General features: G+C 46.4%; 1 long non-coding RNA gene across 5 annotated transcripts in view; it reads left to right on the forward strand.

Annotated features, from left to right (window-relative positions):
* LOC309625708 overlaps positions 1-21,775 on the forward strand; it is a 76,187-nt gene extending 54,412 nt beyond the window's left edge. For 4 of the 5 annotated variants that reach the window (XR_014242678.1, XR_014242679.1, XR_014242680.1 and 1 more), the window contains 3 exons: positions 12,873-12,978; positions 13,328-14,046; positions 16,728-21,774. This is a non-coding gene — a long non-coding RNA (uncharacterized lncRNA). Of the gene's footprint in view, positions 1-12,872; positions 12,979-13,327; positions 14,047-16,727 lie in introns of all 5 variants that reach the window. The other variant, XR_014242682.1, reaches the window with a different exon arrangement.
* The last annotated feature ends 4,642 nt before the right edge of the window (positions 21,776-26,417 follow it).

The raw sequence follows: 26,417 nt of genomic DNA on the forward strand, positions 1-26,417 counted from the left end.
GCCTGGAACTAGAGAGGACAGCCCTGGGGGGAATCCCAGGGGCCTCTTGCTCAGTCTCTTGTCCTTCCTTCACGCTGAGTGGTGACTTCATTCTTCCCTCTCGTTACAGCCCAGATCCCTGTGCCTTTTGTTCACCTGGTGAGAAACATTATTGCCGTCAATACTTCCACAGGCTTTATTGAAGAGACCAGGCAGATTGAGCTAACATGTCTTTATCCCAAACGCAAACAAACCACTGGGGAAAGGATTCCTTAGCTCAACTTGGGAACGAGACTTTGTTGAGTGTCTCATGTGCCAGGCACCTCTGGGTGATGAGGATACAGTGGAGAACACAACAGACACAATTCTTTTTTTAAAAATTTATTTCTTTATTTATTTATTTTTGGCTGCATTGGGGTCTTCGTTGCTGCCCGCGGGCTTTCTCTAGTTGCAGCAAACAGGGGATACTTTTCGTTGCGGTGCGCGGGCTTCTCATTGTGGTGGCTTCTCTTTGTTGCAGAGCACAGGCTGTAGGCGCACAGGCTTCAGTAGTTGTGGCACGTGGGCTTCAATAATTGTGGCACGTGGGCTCAGTAGTTGTGGCTCGTAGGCTCTAGAGCACAGGCTCAGTATTTGTGGCGCACAGGCTTAGTTGCTCCGCGGCATGTGGGATCTTCCCGGATCAGGGCTCGAACCCGTGTCCCCTGCATTGGCAGGCAGATTCTTAACCACTGTGACACCAGGGAAGTCCCAACAGACACAGTTCTGATGTCATGGAACTAACATTCTCTGACACTGCACTTGCTATATGTTTATTACTAAATGCCTATCAAGAACCAGGCTCTAACCTTATACCAAGGATACAGTGGGCAAAACACACAAACATAATTGCATATGGTGATAGGTTAATTCATTTAGTCAATAGTCTACATTTCTATATGATCCTACAGCAGGGGGGACTTGATTTGGTTTGAGAAACTGGGGAAATTTTTTTTTAATGTGATTTAAATGAACCTTATTTTCTACAACAGTTCGAGATTTGCAGAGAGATCGTGAATATAGTTCAGAGAGTTCCCATCTATCCCAAACCTGTTTTCTCCTATTATGAACATCTTACATTACTGTAGCACATTTGTCACCAGTAATGAGCTGATATTGATACATTATTATTAACAGAAGTCCATACTTTTTTCAGATTTCCTTAGTTTGTACCTGATGTTCTTTTTCGTTCTAGGATCCCACACTGTAATCATCATGTCTACTTAGGCTCCTCTTGGCTGTGACAGTGTCTTGGATTTTTATTGTTTTCGATGACCTTGACAGTTTTGAGGACGACTAGTTAGGTATATTGTAGGATGCACCTGTATTGGAGTTTTCCTCATAATTAGACTGGGGTTATGGTTTCTGGGAGGAAGACCACAGAGATAAAGTGCCATTTTCATCATGTCATATCAAGGGTACGTCCTGTCCACATGACATCACTGTTGATGTTGACCTTGACCATCTGGCTGACACAGTTTTCATCAGGTTTCTCCAGTGTGAAGGTCTTTCCCTCCCCCTTTACATACTGTGAAGCAGCTACATTTTAGGGGGGAGGGTTGGTATGTTCCGCCTCCTTGACAATGTGTTTTGTTTTTCATAGCTTTACTGAGGTACAGTTTACATGCCACAGGATTCACCCATTTTAAGTGAACAGTTTGACGCGTTTTAATAAATTGATATAGTTGTGCCTGAGGAAGATTGTCTTGGAGCTGACAGCCAAAGGATGAGAAGGATTTAAATAGACAAAGGCAGGGAAGGACCGTTCTAAGCAGAGGTCACAACCTGCGCTAGCCCCTCAGGGGAGGAGCCTGGGTGAGCCCTGAATCACCTAGAAAAGGTAGACTGTGTCACACTCCTTCACTGAATATGCTTCATAAATATTTTCCTCAGAACATTTAAAAGTCAACAGTATTTTATTGCCTAAGTGTGTAAATTCCAGTTCTGTGAAACACGTGTCTGTCTACAACAACTCCATCCCTGTTGGTTTATCCAAGGTTTTTCTGTAACGATGAGTAAATATTAGGGTAGTAAAATTCAGAATGGTCCCTGTGCCTACTCTTAAATCTCCCAGGTTGCTGGGTACCTACTGACGTCTTAGGATCCACAACCAGAGACCAAGGCAAGTGGTATTTAAAATGTGCACAGGGTTACTGAGAAGCTGGGGTAACCAGTTATGAAGCCAAGTGCCATGAGATGGGGAGGAAAGGAAGAGAAAATATAGACTTGAAACCGTTAGTGGGATAAGGTGGATTTGGAGTACTCATGTTGGAAGGAGGGAAGATATACAGGGAAATGCAGAGATTATTAGGGATATGTTGAGACTGACCAGGCTCCCAATTTTCCTCTTCATTAGTTATGCATAGCTCCCATCGACAGGGTTAGGGTCCTGCTGAGGCAGACCTTTCTCGTTAATGACCCAGTGGAATAAAAGGTTCAGTGGAGCCCCCAGGTGTCCCCGGAGGGAGGGATTGGGCCTGCCCAGTGCTTAAGTTTGTTCTGCAGTTTAATATAACAGTGGCCTAAAAGCAGAGGAACCCAGTTAGGGGCAAGCAGCAAAGTGCGCCAACGTTGAGAGGGTGGTGGGAAGAAACACTGACAACTGAAAAAATTAAAAGCAGAAAGTACTTGTCAGAGAATTTAGCCACATGAGGACAAAGGACAGCACCCAAACATGAAAAGCTGGGTGTTTACAGGTGTACTTTGGAATATTGCGAGTTTGGTTCCAGAACGCTGCAATAAAGCGAATATCAATAAATTGAGTTGCACACGTGTTTTGGTTTCCCAGTGCATGTAAAAGTTATGTTCACACTCTACTGTAGTCTGTTAAGTGTGCTATAGCATTATGTCTAAAAAAGCATTGTAATTACGTTAATGAAAAAACACTTTCTTGCTATAAGTTACTAACCATCATCTGAGCCTCCAGCAAGTTGTGGTAGTAACATCGCAGATCACGGATCACAGATCACCATGACAAATATAATAATAATGAAAAAGTTTGAAATGTTGCAAGAATCACCAAAATGTGACTCAGAGACACAAAGTGAGCAAATGCTGTTGGGAAAATGGCACCGATAGACTTAACTCGATGCAGGGTCGCCACAAACCTTCAATTTGTAAAAAATGCAGTATCTGCAAAGCACAATAAAGCGAAGCACAATAAAAGGAGATCTGCCTGTACACAAATATCCAAAAGAAAAAAAATATTGAAGGATTCATCAGTAAATGTTTGGTCATTAAAACCAGAAATCACTTTAGGCATTTCAAACAGAGAGGGATTTAATATAGGGAATTGAGTCATAAAACTGGTGGAAGGGCTGGGAGAGCAAAAAGGCAGAAGGTGGCATTACCCAGGGATCAGAAATGCAGGGAGCTGGGGACACATTCCAGGCAGTTAATTCTGGATGTTGAAAGCTGTTTATCACCCAGTGTTCTAAGAACAGCTCTGTAGCTTTTCTGATCTTTGTGCCGCCCTTAGGTATGGGTTAGATTATAATCCCAAGGCTTAATTTTTTTTTCACATCTTTATTGGAGTATAATTGCTTTACAATGTTGTGTTAGTTTCTGCTGTACAACAAAGTGAATCAGCTATATGTATGCATATATCCTCATATCCCCTCCCTCTTGAGCCTCCCTCCCACCCTCTCTTTCCCACCCCTCTAGGTGGTCACAAAGCATCGAGTTGATCTCTCCCTGTGCTATGCAGCAGATTCCCACTAGCCATCCATTTTACATTTGGTCGTGTATATATGTCAGTGCTACTCTCTCACTTCGTCCAAGCTTCCCCTTCCCCCCTGTGTCCTCAAGTCCATTCTCTATGTCTGCGTCTTTATTCCTGCCCTGCCACTAGGTTCATTAGTACCGTTTTTTTTAGATTCCATATATATGTGGTATCATACGGTATTTGTTTTTCTCTTTCTGACTTTCATCTGTATGACAGACTCTAGGTCCATCCACCTCATTACAAATAACTCAGTTTCATTCCTTTTTATGGCTGAGTAATATTCCATTGTATATCTGTGCCACATCTTCTTTATCCATTCATCTGTCGAAGGACATTTAGGTTGCTTCCACGTCCTGGCCATTGTAAATAGTGCTGCAGTGAACATTGTGGTACATGTATCTTTCTGAATTATGGTTTTCTCAGTGTATATGCCCAGTAGTGGGTTTCCAAGGCTTAATTTTATGGCCTGTATGACATGCAGAGCCCTGTAGGGGCTCAAGGCCACGGCAGTGATCTTGTAGTAATGGACAGACTGTGAAAGCTTGTCCACGGCGTCTTAAACTTCGGCGAGCAGGCCATTCATACAGCTGGGCTCCCTTGGTTTTGCCTTCCTCTGATTCAGCCCAGGGTTTGTTTGCTCTGCATGATGGGCTGACATTTATGTAAATCAAGGGATGGTATGTGTGCCTTTTCCTCCTGGGTGCGTTCCAGGGGGAGGAGGGCATCTGTGCTCCAGGTGTGAGTTTGATGTACCTAATAGCCTGATCTTATGGCAGGGTTGGTGAACATTTTTGTGGACAGTCAGGGTTCCGTGAGTTTTTGAAGGAAGCAGTTTGGGAGGAGCTCAGTGGTGACTTTGCAGAAAGATGTAGCGAGGGGGCTGTTTTGGTTTCTAGAACGCTGTGAGGGCCTCTCTCGGGGGCCAGCATACTGCGGCTCATTCCCCAGGCTCCTCCCTCACCCTCCCGCCCCTCCGTGTTGCCCCTTCCTCCTTTGCTCTCTCGGGTCAGTCCTCCCTGCATGTGGTAGGAACAGGGATCCCAGACGTTCCCCAGCTGATCTTCTCATTGATGATGGCTCTGTTGACAGAGGCTGTGGTACAAAGTGACACGTCTTTCTGTTCTGAGGCCCCTGCTTGCTACTCTGAGCAGGCTGATGGGTCAGTTTCCACAGACTGACGTGTGTCTCTTCTTTGGTATTTACTCTTCACTTAAGTGGGAAGATTCTGTATCAAAAAACAAATGTTTCCACTGAATTCTATCCCTAAGAGCTTTCCAATCTCCCTAAAGTAGGGTCAAGTTCGCCAGCCTAAGTTTGTCCTGAGCTTGGCTGGGTATCCCACTCGTTCTCCTATCTACCCCCAGTAAGCACTGGGCTGTTCTAATCAAATTACTCAGTGGGGGTCTCCCCCCAACCCCATCCTCTCCGTCCCCACATATAGCTCCCTCCTTCACACTCTGCCACTGATAAAAGCTGTTTCAGGGGCTTCCCTGATGGCGCAGTGGTTGAGAATCTGCCTGCCAATGCAGGGGACACGGGTTCGTGCCCTGGTCTGGGAAGATCCCACATGCCGCGGAGCAACTGGGCCCGTGAGCCACAACTGCTGAGCCTGTGCGTCTGGAGCCTGTGCTCCGCAACAAGAGAGGCCGCGACAGTGAGAGGCCTGCGCACCGCGATGAAGAGTGGCCCCCGCTTGCCGCAACTGGAGAAAGCCCTAGCACAGAAACGAAGACCCAACACAGCCAAAAATAAATAAATAAAATATAGAATTATTAAAAAAAAAAAAGAAGAAAAAGAGCAATGGCCAAGAGAAATTGTTCTCCCAGACATTAAAAAAAAAAAAAAAAAGCTGTTTCAGCAGGGAGGGTCTTACTATAATGGTCTCCCAACATCTCCTAACCCCACCCTGCCCAAGGAAGGGGACATTCTGGGCAGCTTCTTCAGGAACATGATCAGAAAGCCTGCGATTACCTCTCCTGCGTATGATGCCCAGGAATGCCCAGACTCAAGGGTTCACCCAAGCTGATCAAAGGGACACAGTTTCTCCCGTGCACTGTGATTGACGGTTTGCAAAGCATTTACATCTTAACACGTTCTTAATTTGATCCTCACAGTCAATATTTTTCCCAGATGACAAAATAGAAGCTCAGGGATTAGGGAATTTCTGCCTGGTTATATAATGGAAAGTTGGGCCAGGAAGCAAGTCCAGATCTTCAGACTCTGACTTCTAGACTTTCTTTCTGTACCAGACAAAGGACTAGCCTAGGAAGACGGAAGGAGTGTGAGTGTTTACAGCAAATGTGTCCTTGCAAGGTCAAAAAGATGAATTTACCCTTCAGAGCCTGGCAAGGGTACACTTTTGCAAAGGAAGCCTCCTGTGAATGGTGGAGAGGTGGGTTTGTGAAATCAGAGCATGGCTGTAGAGGACCCACCTCTGCAGGGGGAGATATTCCAGTACATTTTCCAAAGGTAGTGTCTTTTGATTAAAAGACATTAGAAAAGCAGGTCTGTTCAGTACATGATTGAAAGAAGAGTGGTTTGACTAAACCCCTGACAAAGGTAGTTGGAGCATAGCACATGTTCGTCCCTCTGATGCTAAAACTTATGCCCTAAGAGGAGGAGGAGAGAGTCCTCTATATTTAAGAGGACTTAAAATATACAGATATTTCTCTGCTGTGACACACCTAGACCTTACACTTCTAGTATGTTGGAAATTGCCGACCAAACTTAAATCTCCAGGATTCAGGACTCATCTGGGTTTGCCTGGAGGGCTGGCAAGGCAGATCCCAGGCCTAGCACCAATCCTGAAGGGCAATCTTTTTTTTAAAAAGTTTATTTTATTGAAGTAGTTTTGATTTACAATGTTGTGTTAATTTCTACTGTACAGCAAAGTGATTTGGTTAACCATATACATACATTTGTTTTCATATTCTTTTCCATTATGTTTTATCACAGGATATTAAGTATATTTCCTTGTGCTATACAGTAGGACCTTGTTGTTTATCCATTCTATATATAATAGTTTGCATCTGCTAACCCTAAACTCCCAATCCCTCCCTCCCCCACTCTGCTTCCCCCTTGGCAAACTCTCTATGTCTGTGAGTCTGTTCTGTTTTGCAGATAAGTTCTTTTGTGTCATATATTAAGATTCCATATATTATATAAACGATATCATAGGGTATTTGTCTTTCTCTTTCTGACTTCACTTAGTATGATAATCTCTAGTTGTATTCATGTTCCTGCAAATGGCATTATTTCATTCTTTTTTATGGCTGAGTAGTATTCCATTGTATATATGGAATACTACACCTTCTTTATCCATTCATCTGCCATTGAACGTTTAGGTTGTTTCCATGTCTTGGCTATTTTAAATAGTGCTGCTGTGAACATAGAGGTGCATGTATCTTTTTGAATTACAGTTTTGTCTGGATATATGCCCAGGAGTGGGATCACTGGATCATATAGCAACTCTATTTTTAGTTTTTTGAGGAACCTCCATTCTGTTTTCCATAGTGGCTGCACCAATTTACATTCCTACCAATAGTGTAGGAGGGTTCCCTTTTCTCCACATCCTCTCCAGCGTTTGTTATTTGTAGATTTTTAAATGATGGCCATTCTGACCATTGTGAGGTGGTGCCTCATCATAGTTTTGATTTGCATTTCTCGAATAATTAGCAATGTGGAGCATCTTTTCATGTGCCTGTTGGCCATGTGTATGTCTTCTTTGGAGAAATGTCTATTTAGGAATTCTGCCCATTGTTTGATTGGGTTGTTTGTTTTTTTGTTGTTGAGTTGTATGAACTGTTTGTATATTTTGGATATTAAGCCCTTGTCAGTTGCATCATTTGCAAATATTTTCTCCCATTCCATAGGTTGTCTTTTTGTTTTGTTTATGGTTTCCTTTGCTGTACAGAAGCTTGTAAGTTTGAATAGGTCCCATTTGTTTATTTTTGTTTTTATATCTATGGCCTTGGGAGAGACTGACCTAAGAAAACATTGGTACAATTTATGTCAGATAATGTTTTGCCTATGTTCTCTTCTAAGAGTTTTATGGTGTCCTATCTTATATTTAAGTCTTTAAGCCATTTCGAGTTTATTTTTGTGCATGGTGTGAGGGACCGTTCCAACTTTATTGATTTACATGCAGCTGTCCAGCTTCCCCAACACTACTTGCTGAAGTGACTGTGTTTTTTCCACTGAATATTCTTGCTGAAGGGCAAGCTTAGCACAGCAGGGCCATATATCATCCTCCTGAATGCTCCTCACTGCATTATGAGTGCTCAGAAACCTACACAGTGGCCCACCATGGGGAGGATGGGGCGTGTGATTCAGGCTTCTCTCTTCTTTAGGGAGAACGGGCATTAGCAGGTGGGCTGTCTTGATGTCCAGGGCCTTGAAGAGAAGCCTCAGCCTGACTGCAGACCCCTGAGCGGCAGGAGACAGGACTGGGGGGAGGAACCTTCCTGGGACCTTCAGGCCTTGAGAGGTTGGGGCAGCGCCTAGCCTAGTAGGCAACCACAGTTAGACTTGGAGGAAGAAGTGCGTGCCACGTGGTTGTGAAAGGACACACCTACCCATGAGATCCCCCCATGAGATGTCCCAGAAATGAAGACAGAGGCTTTTGGGGTGGCCGGGGAATCCTACAATGGTAGACAGGGTCAGAACTCGAGAACTACTTCATGTAATTTTACTGTGTAATGTCTTGTTTGGGGCCTGTCTTCGGCCAACAAGCAGAGCTCCCACCCTCCTATTGAGTGAATGCCCAGAGGTAGAGCAGCTTGAGGCCACCAATGAGCAGAAACAGCCAGAGGTGGCCTCAGGGCTTGGAAAGCTCACCGAGTGAGCACCCGTGTTTGGTTTGGGTCACGAGAAGGGCATCCTCTCTGCTCAGTAAACCCCAGATCAAGGGCCGATCATCTAAGGTATGCGAGGCAAAGGTGGCAGGCAGTCTTTCATTAGGTTTCCCGGGATAGAGCCATGCCTGGCTCACCTTTTTATTACCTTCTCACCTCTCATTGGTACCTAATATATGTTATTCGTAGACTCTGATTGAATTGGATACAAGGCCAGAGCTCCTTCTTGGCCGCACTCTACCACCCTCTCATCCCTCATCTTTATCCCTCCAGAGCGCCCCCAGGGGAACTCTAGTAGGTCCCACCTAATGGATCCAGAGTGAGAGGAAGCCCAGAGGAGTGAGGGATATAGTTTGCGTGGAGGCAAAAGCAGAAGGAATGGAGGGAGGGCGCTCAGCGAATGCCAGGCAATGGGGGAGGTGGCTGGTCACCTAGTTACCAGATGAGTGACCCAGCTAGATTGCTGCTCCCTCTGTGTCCCTGGCTGCACACGTCTGCCCTGTGAATGGCACCATGGGGTTAAAGTACCATAACGGAGGTCAGAAGGAGGAGGCAAAACATCCCATAAACATTGTCACCTCCAGGGCTGACACTGGGAAGTCTCCTGAGCTCTGCATCTGGACGTGATGTTAGGAGGCCAGGGAGGGCGTGGCGGGTAGCAGGAAGGTGAGGGCTTGCGATGTTTACCATCCTTGTTTGAGCACAAGAAGATTCTGGAGGCTGGGCACTTTGAGGAGGTCTTCAGTGACCCAGAGGCAGCACTCAGTCTCCAGAATGCGGCGTGACACCTACATTTGGGGGTCTCTGTCCTCTTGGCAGAGCTGGCTTCCCACAGAACCCCGTGCTCAGAAGGGCCCTGCACGTGGCTAATGCTCTGCTGCTGCCATCTTGAAATCCTTCATTTTTCTTATTTAATCACTTTCCTACTGTGGCAAAGTATATGTCCCAGTGTTTTACCATAATTAGAAATAAAACACACCCACACACTTCATAAAATTTGTCATTTTAAAGTATACTGTTGGGACTTCCCTGGCAGTCCAGTGGTTAAGAATCTGCCTGCCAATTCAGGGGACATGGGTTCGAGCCCTGGTCTGGGAAGATCCCACATGCCGCGGAGCAACTAAGCCTGTGCGCCACAACTACTGAGCCTGCACTCTAGAGCCTGCGAACCACAACTACTGAGCCCGTGTGCCACAACTACTGAAGCCCGCACGCCTAGAGCCCGTGAGCCCCAACTACTGAGCCTACGTGCCGCAACTACTGAAACTCGTACATTCTAGGGCCAGCATGCCATAACTACTGAGGCTGCATGCTGCAACTACTGGAGCCTACGCGCCTAGAACCCGTGCTCCGCAACAAGAGAAGCCACCACGATGAGAAGCCCTCTCACTGCAACAAAGAGTAGCCCCAGCTCTCTGCAGCTAGAGAAAGCCCACGTGCAACAATGAAGACCCAGCACAGCCAAAAATAAATGAAATAAATAAATAAATAAAAATTTTAAAAGTATACTATTGAGTGATATTAATTACATTCACAGTTTAGTACAACCATCACCACTATCTATTTCCAAAGCTTTTCCCTTACTCCAAATAGAAAATCTAAACCCATTAAGCAATAACCCTCCCTTTCCCTCTCCCTTCAGCCCCTGATAACCTCTAAGGCATTTTCTGTCTCTATGAATTTGCCTATTCTGGATATTTCATGTAAGTGGAATCATACAATATTTATCCTTTTATATTAAGATTATTTCTTGGGACTTCCCTGGTGGTGCAGTGGTTAAGAATCCGCCTGCCAATGCAGGGGACACGGGTTCGAGCCCTGGTCCAGGAAGATCCCACATGCCGTGGAGCAACTAAGCCCGTGTGCCACAACTACTGAGCCTGTGCTCTAGAGCCTGCAAGCCACAACTACTGAGCCCACACGCCACAACTACTGAAGCCCACGTGCCTAGAGCCCGTGCTCTGCAACAAGAGAAGCCACCATAATGAGAAGCCTGCGCACCGCAACGAAGAGTGGCCCCCGCTTGCCTGCATTTTCATTTTGCGCTGGGCTCTGCAAGTTATGTTGCTGGTCCTGCCTCTCAGGGCTATTGTCAGATACTGAAGTCTAAGGCATACTTGAATCACCTCTCCCTTGGATGGTTTAACATGTGTCACCCCTATTTAACCGGAAATTAACCACCACACCTACCCTAGAGCCCACTTAGGTTTGCTGTACTCCTGTGGACAAACATGGTTTTTACTTCTCTGTATATGTCACAGTGCAGAGGGAGAGTGGTTTACTTAAGGTCACTGGCTCAAGGAAAGCGTCCATGTCCACAGAGCTGACTTACGTCTGCGTTAATGTGACCTGTACCACGCAGTCTTCACCGACATGACTTGATTCCACTGTCTTTGCCAATGCGATTTAACCATTGCGGAAACGCTTGCCCAGGAAGATAAAAGCTGCAGATAACTTTATTATTTTAGGAACTTCCCCCAAACCCACTTAAAACTGCTTAGCCTTTCAATAGATAACATCGAATGACTGCTAACACACCTTGCTGTGCCCACAATCCTGAACTATTACATCAAGAGACTTAACACCGTCCTCGTGATCCCCACACTGAAAGACCCACCTTCGACCAGCTGAATATCCTGACTTCACCTGCCCGACTCAGAGACGCTGTCAAGATTGCCAAGTAGTGACCTCGCTTACTGCTGGGAGCTTTGCTTTATCAACAGGCTGTCTTGGTGGTATTTTATGGGAACCTGTATTCAATAAGCTACAATTTTACTTTCTGCACAATACAGTTGCTCCAACCCTATTTGATCCAATGTACCTCCATCCATCCCTCTATTCATTGATCTATTCATTTATTCAACAGATGTTTATTGAGTGCCTACTATATGTTAGTCACCCTTAGACACTAGCTCCATGATGACTGAGACAGATATGGCCCTTGTTTTTACAGAGCTCACCCTCTGCTTCATCCTTCTGTCATGTTCCTGCTGCTAGAGAAAGTGGAGGTTAAGAGCCACTTTCAACTTGAATTTACTTAAAAATGGAGTTTTCGGCAGCAAACAAGTTGGGTCTCTGCTTTTAAAATCTGGATCTCTGGACTTCGTTGGGGAGGAAAAACTTTTCCCCTACTCTCTTATGTTCAGTACCTGAGGGCCTGCAAATTTAACCAGCAAAAGACAGATTAACAGGAGAAAAGGAAGATGAATTTGATTAATATTTTACATGCACAGAGTTCACAGAAAAAAAGTGAAACTCAAAGAGGTAGTCTCAGTTTGGGCATTTATATATCATCTTCAACACAGGAAAGGAGGTTTAGGCTTCTAGAGACAATACATTGTGGAGAAGTGACTAGGAAATATAAGGAGGAAACTAATGGAAGATAATGGTTTTTGTTTGTTTTAATTTTTGGACATCCTGAGCGGCTTGTGGGATCTTAGTTCCCTGACCAGAGATCGAACCCGTGACCCCTGCAGTGGAAGCGTGGAGCCCTAACCACTGGACCGCCAGGGAATTCTTGTGGGTTATTTTAATAAGGTCTGTTTATGCAGATTCATCTCAGTGACGACTCTGTCTTGGTGATAAGAGTCTCTCTCCTCTTTCTAGTATAGGAGAGGGGGAAACCTTCACTAAGGGAATTTTATGCCCTGCTTTTAGGCAGAAAAGGGGAAGGAAGAACTCATCCTGCGTCTTGTTGATTCTCACTTGCCTTCAGTTTAAAATAATCCTTATGCCACAGTGGCATACTTGGGGGTGGCACATCCTGGTCCCTTCAACTTGACCTTTAGAAGGCCAGGCAGCAAGATGGTCTTAGGATGAGTTTGCCACTCCTAATGATTACCTACCTTGTCAAGCCTGTGTTTCCTTACCTCTAAGGTGAGTCTTGTGTCCTGGTGCCACCCTGCACAGCCAATGCAGGGACAGAGCCCAGGGCTTGGAAACCGTAAGGTGGCCCGAGTCCCCCAGCACAGCCCTTTCAAACCCAGCTCCCAGTCGGTGAAATGACCCACCGGCCCATCCCAGGAGAACCCCCAGAGGGATGTTTCCGGGATATGGGATCAGCCTGGTAAGGAAGGGGCCCTATTAGAAGATTCTCCAAGAGGTATGACGGACCAAACCGGTTTGTAAAGCAGCTCCAGCCACGTGGGGGTGGGGAGTGAACGGCTGTGTGTCTAGATGAACACAGATCTGGACGCTTAAACCGTTCTCTCAATGTTTGGTTTGCTTTTAACTTAAGATGGGCTTTCACTTTTCTTCCCTTTTTATCTTTTCTGCAGCTGGGTCCTCGAGATGCTCCAGCCCCGCCTGTTTATCTTGTGAGCTGCCGAAGGCCCACGCTCCCCCTGCCGCAGCTCCGTCCCCGTGTGATTACATCTTTCCTCGGTAATGGGGTTTTGACTGGCCTTTTGTATAATGCTAAGCCACAGTGGGACTGGAATATTCTCCCCTTATTTTTATCGGGCGCTTTTATTTCCTGGGCTGTTTTGTTAAGTGTGCCTGTTTCTGGCTTTGCTTCTGGTCAGGAAAGGGGGCCAGGATTCAGGGAGAAGATCAGATGCCCTGGTGTGTCAATTGGTCTTTCAAAGAACGAAGCAGGAGTTGATCACCTGCTGAAGCTCAGGGCCAATGCAGAGCTGCCTCCCAAGAGGCCAATCAATTTCAATTAAGGAGATTAAAAGCCCGGAGCACAGGGAGGGCTGGTCACGGGTTTCTGAATGCCTTGCTTCTCCAGCAGCCTGAAAGCAGCCCGTGGGCCCCAGAAGCGCTGGGCAGTGTCCTCTGGGCCAACGTCAAGACAGCAGTGAGGGGTCAGATGCAAAAGGAGAAGCCGGCTGAAAGGGCTCGTGATTCTTCAGGGGGCCCTACTGGCATTTGGGGCAGGACGGACCTGTCAGTGTCTTCAACCCCATCAAGTATCCGGTATCCCTAGTCACTGGGCTGTCCCAACCCAACCCAACCCAATCCCCACCCCCGCTTCCTGGTGGGACCACCCTGGGCTCCCGGCAGCTGCCTCTGCTCTGCCGTGTAGGTGAAGGGCAAGCCTTCTGCAGCTTCCGGGCGGAGAGCTGGTTCTCCTCGTCTGGACCCTCCTTCTCCACTGGGCATCCCGGAGGCTCTGTGTCTGCTACCTTTCCGAGCTGCTCGGGCATCCTAGGGGCCACACCCCCGAGGGGTAAGGGCAGAGGCCAGAGTGGGACGTCTGGTGGAGGAGAGGGGGCTTTGGCATCACACAGACCCAGGGCTGAGCCCGCCTCTGCCTCTTCCTGGCTCTGCGTTGGCCCTGAGTCAGCACGTGACCAGCCTGTGCTTGTTTTTTTTTTTTGAAACCAGTGGACACCCCGGGGCATCCAGTCTGTGCCCAAGCATCCAAGTGAGCCTCACTTTCTGTGTTTATAAAAGGGAGCTCTCCACCCCGGTCTCACAGGGTTTGCCGGGCTCACAGGAAGAACGGTATGTACCTAAAGTGTCCGATGTCCCCAAGCCCCCTCTGATTGTGGTGGCCCAGGGTAGACAGGGGACCGGAGGCAAAAATTACACTCAGCTCCCCAGACCTGGAGATTTTTGTTCAGAAGCCAATAAATCAACAACATCGCGAGGATTCGATGCATGTGCTTTGTGCGCTGTAAATGCTAGGTAGGTGTCGAAGGACGGGGGCGGGAGAACTGGGGCCATGGGAAGAAGAGTGCAGGGTGCAGGGGAGGAAGCAGGAAGGAGCCTCCAGGAGGGGCAGTGGCCTGAGGCTGATGGAAACCGCGGTGTCTGTTAGGCAGGAAAGAGAAGCCAGGTACAGCTTCGTGGGCAGCAGCAACTACAAAGACAAGCACAGACTTTGCTGGGAGGTCCAGGAGGCTGAAGCCACCGTCCCCCCGGCCCTCGGGGGTGAGGTTCCCTCGAAGGACCGGCTGTTCGTCAGGGGGGTCTCTTCCTTCTCTCGGCTGCTTACCTTCTGGCTACTTTCCTATTCACAAGACAGCCTGGGGAATGACGGGGGCAGGGAGGGAGGCTCATTTCAGGCCATTTGGCTTCTTGTTTGATAAGCTAAAGGACAGGATGGCCGCTGTAGAAAGTGACCTTATCAAGAAGGATGGGGTCACAGAGCTCCAAACCCTTGTGGGGAGCCAGGTACAGGGCAGGTCACAGACTTACCCAAGGTCACCCTCGTTAACGGCAGGGCCAGTCTCCTGCTGTCCTGCTACATCCCCCAGCCTCCCGGGCCTGCTTTCATCCCTGACCTACTTCTCCCAGGATAATTGAGAAATGAGTGATGGGGGCTGCAGGCTTCTGCTTGCTGTCGAGAGCTGGGTGGCTGTTCATAAACTTTTAAAGCATCTGGACCTTTCTCTAAAACAACAACAAAATCAGTCTCAGGCACGTTGCGTTATATAAAAATGGTCTTATTCTTGATACAAATTTATTTCACAAATGCAGAAAAGTGGAACGTACCATTTATACTGAAGAGGAGGAAATGATTGCTATAAGGAGATTCAAGGTTGCTAAGAAGGGGGTAGGAGAGTTTCCAAAAGGAATCCCACCTCGAGGTGGGACTGGCTTTGTGGGAGGGATGGGATTATGAGCCCCAGCCCTTCCTTCCTGAGATGGAGACCTGAGGGATGGCATGAGGGCAGGTTGTGGCCCCCAAGTCAGGCAGTAGGAAGGGGATGGCATGTGATGTGTCCTAGGACCTGCCTTCAAACCCAGCACCTTGTAGGGGCAGGTTTGTGTCCTGGGGAACTGGCTTTGTCATGTCATGTCATGGGAACCCTGCCAATTTTGTTAAGGACCCGAGGGAGGAAATGCTGCCAGTAAAGGAAGCACCAGGCTGCAGGAGGCTCAGCCTCAGCCACGGGGCCTTGGGTTGTCAGTAGCAGAGCCAGAGTCTCTGTCTGTTCGGGTTGCTATAGCAAAATACCACAGACTGGGGGGCTTAAACAACACACATTTATTTCTCACACTTATGGAGGCTGGAGGTCTGAGATCAAGGTGCCAGCAGACTTGGTTCCTGGTGAGGCCTCTCCTCCTGGCTTGCAGACGGCCACCTTCTCACTGTGTCCTCACAGGGCAGAGAGAGAACACTATGGTGTCTCTTCCTCTTAAAAGGGCACTAATCCCATCATGGGGGCCTCACCCTTATGACCTCATCTAAACCTAATTTCCGCCCAGAGGCCCCACCCCCTTATACCATCATACTGGGGGTCAGGGCTTCAACATGTGGATTTTGGGGGGACACAGACATTCAGCCCATAACACCTGGGCTCCATGCCTCCCCATCATCTCTTTGTCTCCCTAGTCATTTATGCTGGCCTCTGGGCAGTGCTTCTCAAGGTGTCCATGGTAAGGAACCAGTTTTTTTTTTTTTTTTCTTTTGGCCGCCCCCCCCCCCCTCAGTTTTCAGGATCCTACTTCCCTGACCAGGGATTGAATCCAGAGCCATGGCAGTGAAAGCGCCAAGTCCTAACCACTGGACCACCAGGGAAGTCCCAAGGACCAGTTTCGTTATTTACAATGAAGTATGATGTGTGCTGAGAAAAATGAGATGATTGTATGAAATACAAGCTCATTTCTTTTTTATGATTGGGTTCCATGCCCTAGCATTGCTGTTGAATTGGCATGAATGCCCCTGAATGCTCCTGCTTGCTTTCTGTCTCCATCTCATTCTGGAGCAGGGACCGAGCCTTTGAGGCCCTCCCGCTGCAGACCGCCCTATCAGTGGCGCTGTTTAGAGCTCCACAGAAAGTACGCCATCAGCCATGGAGAGGTGTTACCTGAAGCTTCCAGAGACAAAATGTCATGAGCCCCAGCTCAGCAAGGTCCTCACTGGGCCTTTTCACCTTTGTTATCTTGGGACGTGTGGGGTCTGTAAGGAGGATGGTAATCTGGTTGCCTCTCTCTCAGTGGCATTCTGAGGTAGCAGAAGCACAGGCCTGAGTCAGAGAGTGGAAGGCAAATCTACCTCCCCCACTTGTGAGCTGTGTGAATTTGGGGTGAGCGATTAACCGGTATGTGCCTCAGTTTCTCCATCTAGCAAATGGAGGTGATGGTGGCTTCCCCTCAGGGAGGTGAAGATTAAGTGAGACGTGCCTGAACTAGGCACAGTGCCCCATCACTCTTTCTTCCTTCTTCCTCTGAAAAAGGGCCCCAGTGGAGAAGCAGGACTCTGCCCCAGGGGAGAGAGGCGTGCGCTTGACAAGAGCAAAGGGGCCTCTTTCACAAAATCACAGGATGTCGGAAAAGAGGTTCTGAGTCAGCACAACTTCTGGGAATCCAGACAGGGGTGAAGATTTCCCTGGAGAAACTTTCCCCAGCAAGAGCACTGGAGCAAGAAAGGTAGGATGTCAGCTCAACCTCAGACCGGTTGACCAGATGGCTCAAATTTCAAATCCTGCATTCTGATTTTCTGGGGGATGCTGCTCTGACCAGAGAGGAGACTGGCCTCCATGGGATCTAAGATAAATACGATGCATGTGAGCACCAAACAGCTGGTATGTCTGTGGTTTCTGGGTTTCGCTCAGTAAGCCTCAAAAGCACGATCTTGGGGCATTGAGATGAATGTCAGGAGACCTGGGGCCTGACACTCGTCATCAGCAAAGTGGCAGCAGAGGGCCCTGTATTCGTTTCCTCAGGCTGCTATAACAAAGTCCTGCGGACTACGCCGCTTAAACAACAGAAATTTCTTGTGTCACGTTCTGGTGGCTAGAAATCTGAGATCAAGGTGTGGGCAGAGTTGGTTCCTTCTGAGGGCTGTGACAGAAGGGTCTGTTCCAGGCTTCTCCCCTTGGCCTGTGGTTGGCTGTCTTCCCCCTGTGTCTTCACGTTGTCATCCCGCTGTACGTGTCTTGTATCCCAATTTCCCCTTCTTATAAGGACACCAGTCATATTGGATTAGGGCCCACCCTAATCATGTCACTTTAAATTAATTACCTCTTTTAAAGGCCCTATCTCCAAATACAGTCACATTCTGAGGTCCTGGGGGTGTAGGGATTCAACATATGAATTCTGGGGCCAATTCAGCCCATTAGAGCCCTTTAACCAACTGGTTTCAATTTCACCAGCAGAGAAATAATGGGTGAGCCTGTGGTTTTCCAGATTTCTCCTGATTTTAAGCAGATTAAGGTTCAGCCTAGAATTGTGCATCAACCTACCAAATGCAGCTGAACGTGTGACTTAGGCCATGTCATCTTTCCAGGTTAAAATTTATTTATAAAGCACAGATAATAAAAATAACATCTATTTACCTCCCTAGGTGTTCTGAGCCTTAAGTTACAGATGCAGGGATGATGCGTTACAAAACCAAACAAATCAGTCCTTAGGACAGGCGACTCAGGCAAATCAACCATCACCACCACAACAAAACAAGCTTTCAAACCCACAAGAGAAGACAAGATTGTAATGCCTTCCTAACAACATTGCTTTATTGACGCAAGGCAAGGAAAACTACATTAAATTCTATTGATTCTCTTTGAGATCTAATAATATGCTTTATTCAGATCTTATTCACATCCCTCTTCTTCCACGGGTCTATCTCAGGAGCTGAAATTGGCCAGTTACAAAACAGAATTGGTTCTGCTGTCATTGGAAGTCACAGAGGCAAACGTGTTTTCGAACACAAAATCTACCATGCTTTCTTTGGGAAACAAGGCACAGTTGGGAAAAAAAAAAAAAATCTCACTTCTAAACAAAATTGAAAGCATGGCTAACTTGAGATTTATTTGATTACAGTCTTTCTCCGGGCTAATCCGTTTTAGAACCCATTCCTACTGGCACCAATGAGCCAATAAAAGATCCAGCAGGAGAGAAGAAGTATCACATCAACTCAGAGAAACAAGGTTGTTCATTTTTTTAAAAAGCATTGAATTAATGTTTACACTGCTGAGTCAAGTTATTTCTACATATGCTATAGGCTTTGCATCTCCAGAATATGTTAGCATTAAGAGTATGATAAATTGTACCTGACTTACTTGTGAAAAATCATCTTGAGAAAGGTTTTTTTCCCCTGGGAAAATATGGAAATGACACATGGTGTGTACAGCCAGAAACAGCAGAAGGAGAGGCAGGTTTTTAGCTGTCACAGTGGATGGTTAAGAATTTCGGATTTGGGTCAGTGTCATTATGCTCAAGTCACTTCACCTCGAAACCTCATTCTTCATCTCTAGAATAGGTTCCAAACTCAGTGTTTTCTGTAAATATTCAATAGTATAATACATCACAGAGTTCGACATTAACCCTCCCAGAGGCCAATAAGAATCCAATAAATGCCAGCTTCTCTATCATATTATTACAGAAGAATGCTTGCATGCTTTACCTTTCGTCTGTGGAAAAATCACGAGAAGGATTAAGTTTGTTGAAAAGAAAGGTGGGTCTTGGGCCCCCTTAGCACATGTTTTCTCCATCCTTTCTAAAAAGTGATGTTAACAAGTTAACAGGTGTTAGGGAGAAGGTGGAGTAACCAGAACCCTCCTACGTTGCTGGTAGGAATGTAAAAGAATGTAGACCTTTTGGAAAACTCTTTGGTGGCACCTCAAAAGCTAAACAGATATGGCCCAGCAGTTCCACTCCTAGGTGTATACTCAGGAGAATTGAAAACATGCATTCATACAAAAACTGGTTCATAAATGTTCACCGCAGGATTATTTGCTGTAGTGGAAAGGTGGAAAGACACAGCTCGAGTGTCTAGCAACTAATGAATGGATAAACAACATATGGAACAGCTATGCCAGGAAATTTTATTTGGCAACAACGGACAGTGAGGTACGGACACAAGCTACAACATGGATAAACCCTGAAAACATGATGCTAATGGAAAGAAACCCATCACAAAAGGCTACATACAGCATGATTTCATTCATAAGAAACATCCAGAATAAACAGCTCTATAGAGACAGGAAGTAATTAGTGGTTGCCTAGGGCTGGGAGGGAGGGCAGGAATGGGGAGTGACCACTAATGGACACAGGGTTTCTTTTTGGAAGGATGAAAATTTTCTGGAATTAGAGAGTGATGATGGTCAGACAACTTTGTGAATATTCTCAGAACACTGAACTGTACCTTCTGAAATGGTGAATTTTATGCTTTATGAATTGTATCTGGAAAAAAAAATCAATGAATGCTTAATGTAGAAAATAAGAAAACAAGGAAACAAAAATTGTCATTGTAGCATCCAGAGATAATCACTGCAAATGCTTTGATGTAGATCCTTCCAGACTGATGCAAATATATACATTTAAAAAATAAAATAAAATGGGATCATACCATACATACTGTTGAGTGAAAGGTATTTTTTTTTTTGTATTACTGTTACTTTTCCCCTCGATATTAAGAAACTGCCTCTCTAAACGTAGGTGGCATCCACCTTGGAGTCTTCTCAAACGTCTTGCCTTTCCACTTTCCTCGGCCAAGCCGTGCTTATTCTCTTTCCAAAGCTCTTCTTAGGACTTTTCAAGCGAATCTGTTCGCCTTGGATCACTAGAGTGCTTTCAGTTGCTTGCTGTCACAGCTTGACCTGTTACAAGCTATTTCATTCATATCCATGATTTCAGTGGAATTGATCCCTAAACCCATATTTCTACCTTGACCTCTATTGCATATACTAGTCCTGCATCTCCAAATGCCTACTGGAAATTCCCACTTGAACATTCATCACTGACATTATCATAAGACTAAACTCGAACTCGTTATACTTTTCAATGCCCCAGCCAGGCACAGCGGAAGATTTGAATTTTGAAATGGACGTTCATGCTCACACTTGACCTTTCTCATTCAAGTCAAGCTTTTTAGAAACTGTGGAAACCTACTCTGGCTAACTTAGAAAAGGTAGGTGTGGAGGGAGATGGGGTAGCTCACACAATAGGCAGGGGGGAAGGCCAGGGAACCAGATTTGGAAAAAGGGCAGGAAAATGGCATTCCAGGGGCTGCAACGGCAGTGACCACAGCCAGGTCGGCCCCCGAGCGAGGTCTGGGCCGATGCCTGCCGCTGGTACAGGGAGCATCCCTGCCGCTGCTGCCTGGGATGCTGATGGTCCCGCGTCTCTAGCAATTGCTCAGAGCCAAGAGAGCAGCTAGATACGGGACAGTGTAAAGAAAATCAAGCGCCTATCCACTTAGTCTTGGTTTCCTTAAACCAAGAAAAATGGAGATCATTTTCCTAACCACCTCATGGGATTGTAAGACGGTCAGCTGGTATTTTGGAAGATACTTTGTAAGCCACGAGCCCCTCCACAAGTGTGGGTTGTTTCTACTAAGAAGTGAGGTTTTCCTTCCAATCTCTGTTCTCTTCCTGACGGTGTACCTCTCTTCCCCCTCAGGGTTTCCATATCCCCTCATGGCCCCCATATCCCCTCACTGCCTCCTGTTGGCTGAAAAAAATGCACAACATGAGAATTGTGAGTTAAGTTTTATTTGGGGCAAAATGAGGACTATAGCCCGGGAGACGGCATTTCAGATAGCTCTGAGAAACCGCTCCAAAGAGCTAGTGGGGGAAGGTCAGTATATATGTGATTTTGGTGAAGGGGGAGTACATGCAATCAAGCACATATTTTTTTTGTAGAAGGTTTCTGCTAGTCACGAGGAGCAGACGTCACCATGAAGGATTTTAGTGCTTTTCTAGATATGAGGAGATGCAAGAATTGGGCTCAGAAAATCTTCACCTGAAAATACCTATCTGAAGATCTGTTCTGCCAGTTTTCTCCAGAGCACAGAGTGCCTCATTTCTGATCTTCACCCTGAGCTCCTTTCAGGGGGCGTTGAAGGTCAGCAGCTGCAGCGGCTCATAATTGAATCCTCGTAGAGGTAGATGGCAAGTGCCAATTTGTAGGTGACGCTCCAGATCCCCTCACGGCCCCCACATCTAAGCCATGCGGTCTTGCTTATTATTCCTTCTTCCTCCCATCTGCTCCTTCCCATCATCATTGGCCCTTAGAATTCAGTTGCAATAATGGAAACCGATCATTCCCAAGCTTGATGATACATCGGACTCACCTGGGGCAGTATTTCTGCTTCAGAGGAGCTGTGAGGAGACCTCCGAAGCTGTATTCTCAACAAGCTACTGAGGAGATCACAGCAGGAACAGACCCACCAACCCACCCATTGAAATCTACAAACTGAGTTTGTTACATGGAGCTAGTCCTCTGAAAAAGGGTTCTATATTGAAATGTTTGTAAAACGCAGCCTACGAGGTCTCCCTCCAGAGATTCACAATTGAAGAGGTCCTGCACAAGCTCAAGACGTTGAGCTTGTGAGAGCCTCAAGGTGTCGCTTGTTATGCTAATGAGGTGACTTTTGGAAGCACCTGAGGATGGGGGCTGGTTGCCACGGAGCCAACCCTGTGATTGGAGGGTTGCACCTTTGAGTCCCACCCCCGCATCCAGTGGAGAGGGGCTGATGACCAATGATGTAATCACTTATGCCTACGTAAGGAAGCCTCCGTAAAAAATCAAAAGGATGGCGTTCTGAGAGCTTCTGGGTTGGTGAACACATGGAGCTGCCGGAACAGTGGTGCCTGGGGAGAACATGGAACCTCCCAGCCCCTTCCCACTGCCCTGCCCTATGCATCTCTTCCGTCTGGCTGTTCCTGAGTTACATCCTCTCGTAATAAACTGGTGATCCGGTAAGTAAAATGTTTCTCTGAGTTCTGTGAGCTGCTCTAGCAAAGTACTCGAACCTGAGAAGGTTGTAGCAACCTCTGATGTATAGCCGGTTGGTCAGAAGCATAGACGGTAACCTGGACTTGTGCCTGGAGTCTGAGTGGGGGGCCAGGGTGGTCTCCTAGGACTGAGCCCCTCACCTGTGGGATCTGATGCTGTCTGGGTAGGCACTGTGGGAACGGAGCTGAATTGTAGGACACCCAGCTGGTGTCCCGAGAATCGCTTGTTGGTGTGGGATCCCCTCCCCACATTGGATTTGGTACTAGAAGCCATTCAGTCCCATAACATCTGTTAAAATTCTACCAAGAGAATATTCTGAGAAATATACTAACACTTTGGGGAAACCCTGGCCTATGGAATCAATTTGGAATTCCTTACTCTGGTTTCCAAGGTTTTTGACCACTTGGCTGCAAGCTTCATTTCCTCCCATGCCTCTATATATACAGTCAGCCAGGGGATTGGTTCCAGGACCCCCGCGGATACCCGAATCCTCGGATGCTCAAGTCCCTTATATAAAATGGCCTAGTATTTGCATATAACTCACCTAATACAATTAATACCTAATACAATGTAAATGCAATGTAAATAGTTGCCAGGCATGGGGCAAATTGAAGTTTTGCTTTTTGGAACTTTCTGGAATTTTTTTTTCCCGAATGTTTTCTACTGGTGGTTAGAGGAACTGCGTATCCAGAGCCCCTGGAGCTTGTCCTGCCTCTGCAGTTGTGCTGGGTTGATGTCCTGCCTCCTCATCTACCCCCTACAAGCAGTAACCATGTGCTAGGTACTTTTAGTCCCCTTTCCTGGTGCAGGGCCCTCTGAGGTAGGGGCCTGGTAAATAGCTGTCGGTTTGCTGAGTGTCTTTTGGGATTTGTGGGTTCGGTTTCTTCTCAGCTGGTGCCTCCCCACCTCCGGGACAGCCTGTTTGTGCGGCTCGGGGTCACCCTGGAGGGCGGAGTGCCAGTCAGGGCTGCTGAGTGGCTTACATGACTGTCTAGGACAACCATGGAAGGGACGGAGGGGAGGTCCGGGAGGAACACAGCCGCTGAGAGGGTCTTAGGAGGGAGTGACCGGCTGAGTATGTGGCCCAAGGAGGTGAGAGTTCTGGGGTCAGTCCCTGCCCTCTAGGGGCTTCAATCCAGCAGCCAAAAAAGAGGGGGCTGAGTCTGAACTCTTCCCCACGCTTGCCCCGCCTCCACCGGTCACTGGGGAACTGGCACTTCCAGTTGCTTCTGTAATGCCTTCCCGTTCTCTCCGATGAGAATGCAAGGGGCAGTGATGCTATCACAGGGAAAGCTTTGAATCTGCTCTGACTCATTAAGGGAGCGAATTCACATTGTTATCCGTAGTCACAAGTTACTGGTCACCCATGTCGTGCTCTGAGGTTGGGGCCTTGCCATACTGCCCAGGTCTCCTAGGACTGTGGCTTCCAAACTTTCGTGTGCGTCTGGTTGGCCTGCAGGCCGTGTTCAAACACACCAGGCCTCACCCAGGAGCTGCTAGGTCAGCAGGTCCGGGGCGGGGCTGGAGGTTTTGCATCTCTAACAAGTTTTCCAGGTGATGGTGATGGTGCCGGTCTGGGGAATCACACTCTGAGAACCATTGATTTGGGCATCACGCCCTTCCGGCTTCCCCAGCCCTGCCACCTGCAGCAAATGTGTCCCCACCGAAGTGAGGGGTTTTCAGTGGCTTTCATCATGCTGGGGATAGTCTGACCACCATTTCAGTCTGTCTCCTCTAATTCTTTTGGTGGACGGATGGACAGTGGAGTGGGGGAGGAAACTAGGGATAAAAAGATAGCCGAGCTCAGTAAATGGTAGAGCCAGTATTTAAACCGTGGTCATTCTGATTACAAAACTCCCTCTGTTAACCACTTTGCTATGTGCTTTTGGAAACCTTTTAACAAAGAACCTGTTGTCAGGTTAAGACACTAGCTACTTCCCTGGCTCTTTCTGACAGTGTGTTGGGGATATTTCAAACGAGATGATTCAATTAAAACACTTAAAACAAGGCCTGACATAGAACAAACATCCAAGACATGTACACAGAAGTACATCCTGTAGCAGAGATTAGAAGCATAGGCTCTAGATGAGAATGCCTGCGTTTGAATCCTGGCTCTGCCACTTATTAGCTCTTTGGGCAAGTTAGTTAAGCTCTCTGTAACCCAGTCTCCTCATCTGTAAAATGGGGAGGAGAATAGTGGTACTTCCAGACTTAGAACGGAGATCAACTGAATTCTTATCTGTAAAATACTTAGGACGGTGTTATCATTTCTGGTTCAATGCTTTTGTGCAAACTAAAGTATAAAGGGCATGGTAAAGGCAACTCAGATAGGCCTGGCCTTTCGATGGGGTTATTCTGAACACTTTACTGAATGTCTAGATGAATGTGAGCTGGTGTCACACTCCCTGGACTCAAGTCTTGGCTAAAAACAACTCCTTAGTGAACTGGAACAAACTGCCTCACTTTTTTCATCTGTTCAATGGGGATAACCCTAGTAGTTACTTCACAGGATGGCTTTGTGGACTATATGAGTTAAACTGGACTTTAAAGCATTAGAACAGTGCCTGGCCTGTACTATGTGTCCAATACGTGTTGGCTGGTATTCACAGAGAGTGGGCAGTACCTGTGGGCCTGACAGCCTTCAATCTGTTTTCCAAAGCACGTCTCCGGTTAGGTCCCTGTCACCTTGCACAGAGGGATAAGCATGTGAGTGAAGACTGCCGTGGCCTTGCTGCCTGTGTCTTGGTTTCATTTGTTACAGGAACCTACCCGTTTTCTTTTTCTTAGGTAGCCATTCTCCCCAAATCCCAAAGGCCCTGGCGGAATTGTTTTTGAACTGATGTGTCAAATGCACTTAGACCTCAGATGGGTTTTGTATCTTGCAACTAATACATTTTTTATAAATCATCAGCTCTGGTTTCCTTTCAAGCTGCAGAGAGGATATCCTTTTCCTGTTAAGCTGCAGAATGATTTTTCCCCCCTTCAAAGTAAAGCATTAACTTCCAGAGCCCTGTAAATCAGTTCAAATGTACATATTATTAGAGTAACAAGCTGAAGTTTTTGGAGCTTATATGATACTTTGGAAGCCTGTATTACAAGACTTTACATCGATATTTCAGGTATTCCTAACAGTATCCAAGCAGTGAGCATGACATACAAATACAAAGACCACTGAGCCTTTTCTTCCTTTACCTTTATTTTTTTCATTTTAGAAAATGATAAATGTTCATTTTAGAAAACTTACACAAATAATTTTTTTAGATCACATATTATTCTACCACCCAGAGCTGACAACTATTAACAACTTCTATTCTTTTTTTCTGTGCATGTGTATAAATATTTTTTTAAAGAATGTGATCAGGCCAATGGGTGACACATCGTCTATAACTTTTTAAAGGCGTAGGAGGTTGTTGATGTCGGTATAGTTTTGGACATGCTGCAATTTGTCTGTAGTTACACACAATGACCATTAAACTAACTTTATAAAAATAAATGAGTTTCTGATATTAAAAAAGTATGATCAGGCTGAACATTGCTATTTAATAGTAAATATATTGTGAACATTTCTCCATGCTATAAACATTTTTTTTTTTTTTTTTTAAATATTTATTTATTTATTTATTTGGCTGTGTTGGGTCTTCGTTTCTGTGCGAGGGCTTTCTCTAGTTGCGGCAAGTGGGGGCCACTCTTCATCGCGGTGCGTGGGCCTCTCATTATCGCGGCCTCTCTTGTTGTGGAGCACAGGCTCCAGACACGCAGGCTCAGTAATTGTGGCTCACGGGCCTAGTTGCTCCGCGGCATGTGGGATCTTCCCAGACCAGGACTCGAACCCGTGTCCCCTGCATTGGCAGGCAGATTCTCAACCACTGCGCCACCAGGGAAGCCCCAACATTTTTTTACATTACTAAAATGTTTAAAAAATAACTTCCCTTTTCATTGCAAAAGCAACACATGTTCATTACAGGAAAATTAATTGAGGTAAAAAACAGGAAGAAAAATTTAAAGTACCCATAATCTCACCATTCACAGGTAGCTATCAATAGTTGGGTGCATGTCCTCTTAGACTTTTTTTTTGAGTTCAGTTATTAAAAAAACCAAAAGATCCTAAAGTACCTATTGTTCTGTGACCTGCCTTTTTCAATCAATTGACTGTTGATCTCTGTGTACACCACTGAAAATGGCTGTGC

Source organism: Balaenoptera borealis (genome assembly GCF_965194805.1).
Source record: "Balaenoptera borealis genome assembly, chromosome: 3".
NCBI classification, from domain to species: Eukaryota; Metazoa; Chordata; class Mammalia; order Artiodactyla; family Balaenopteridae; genus Balaenoptera; species Balaenoptera borealis.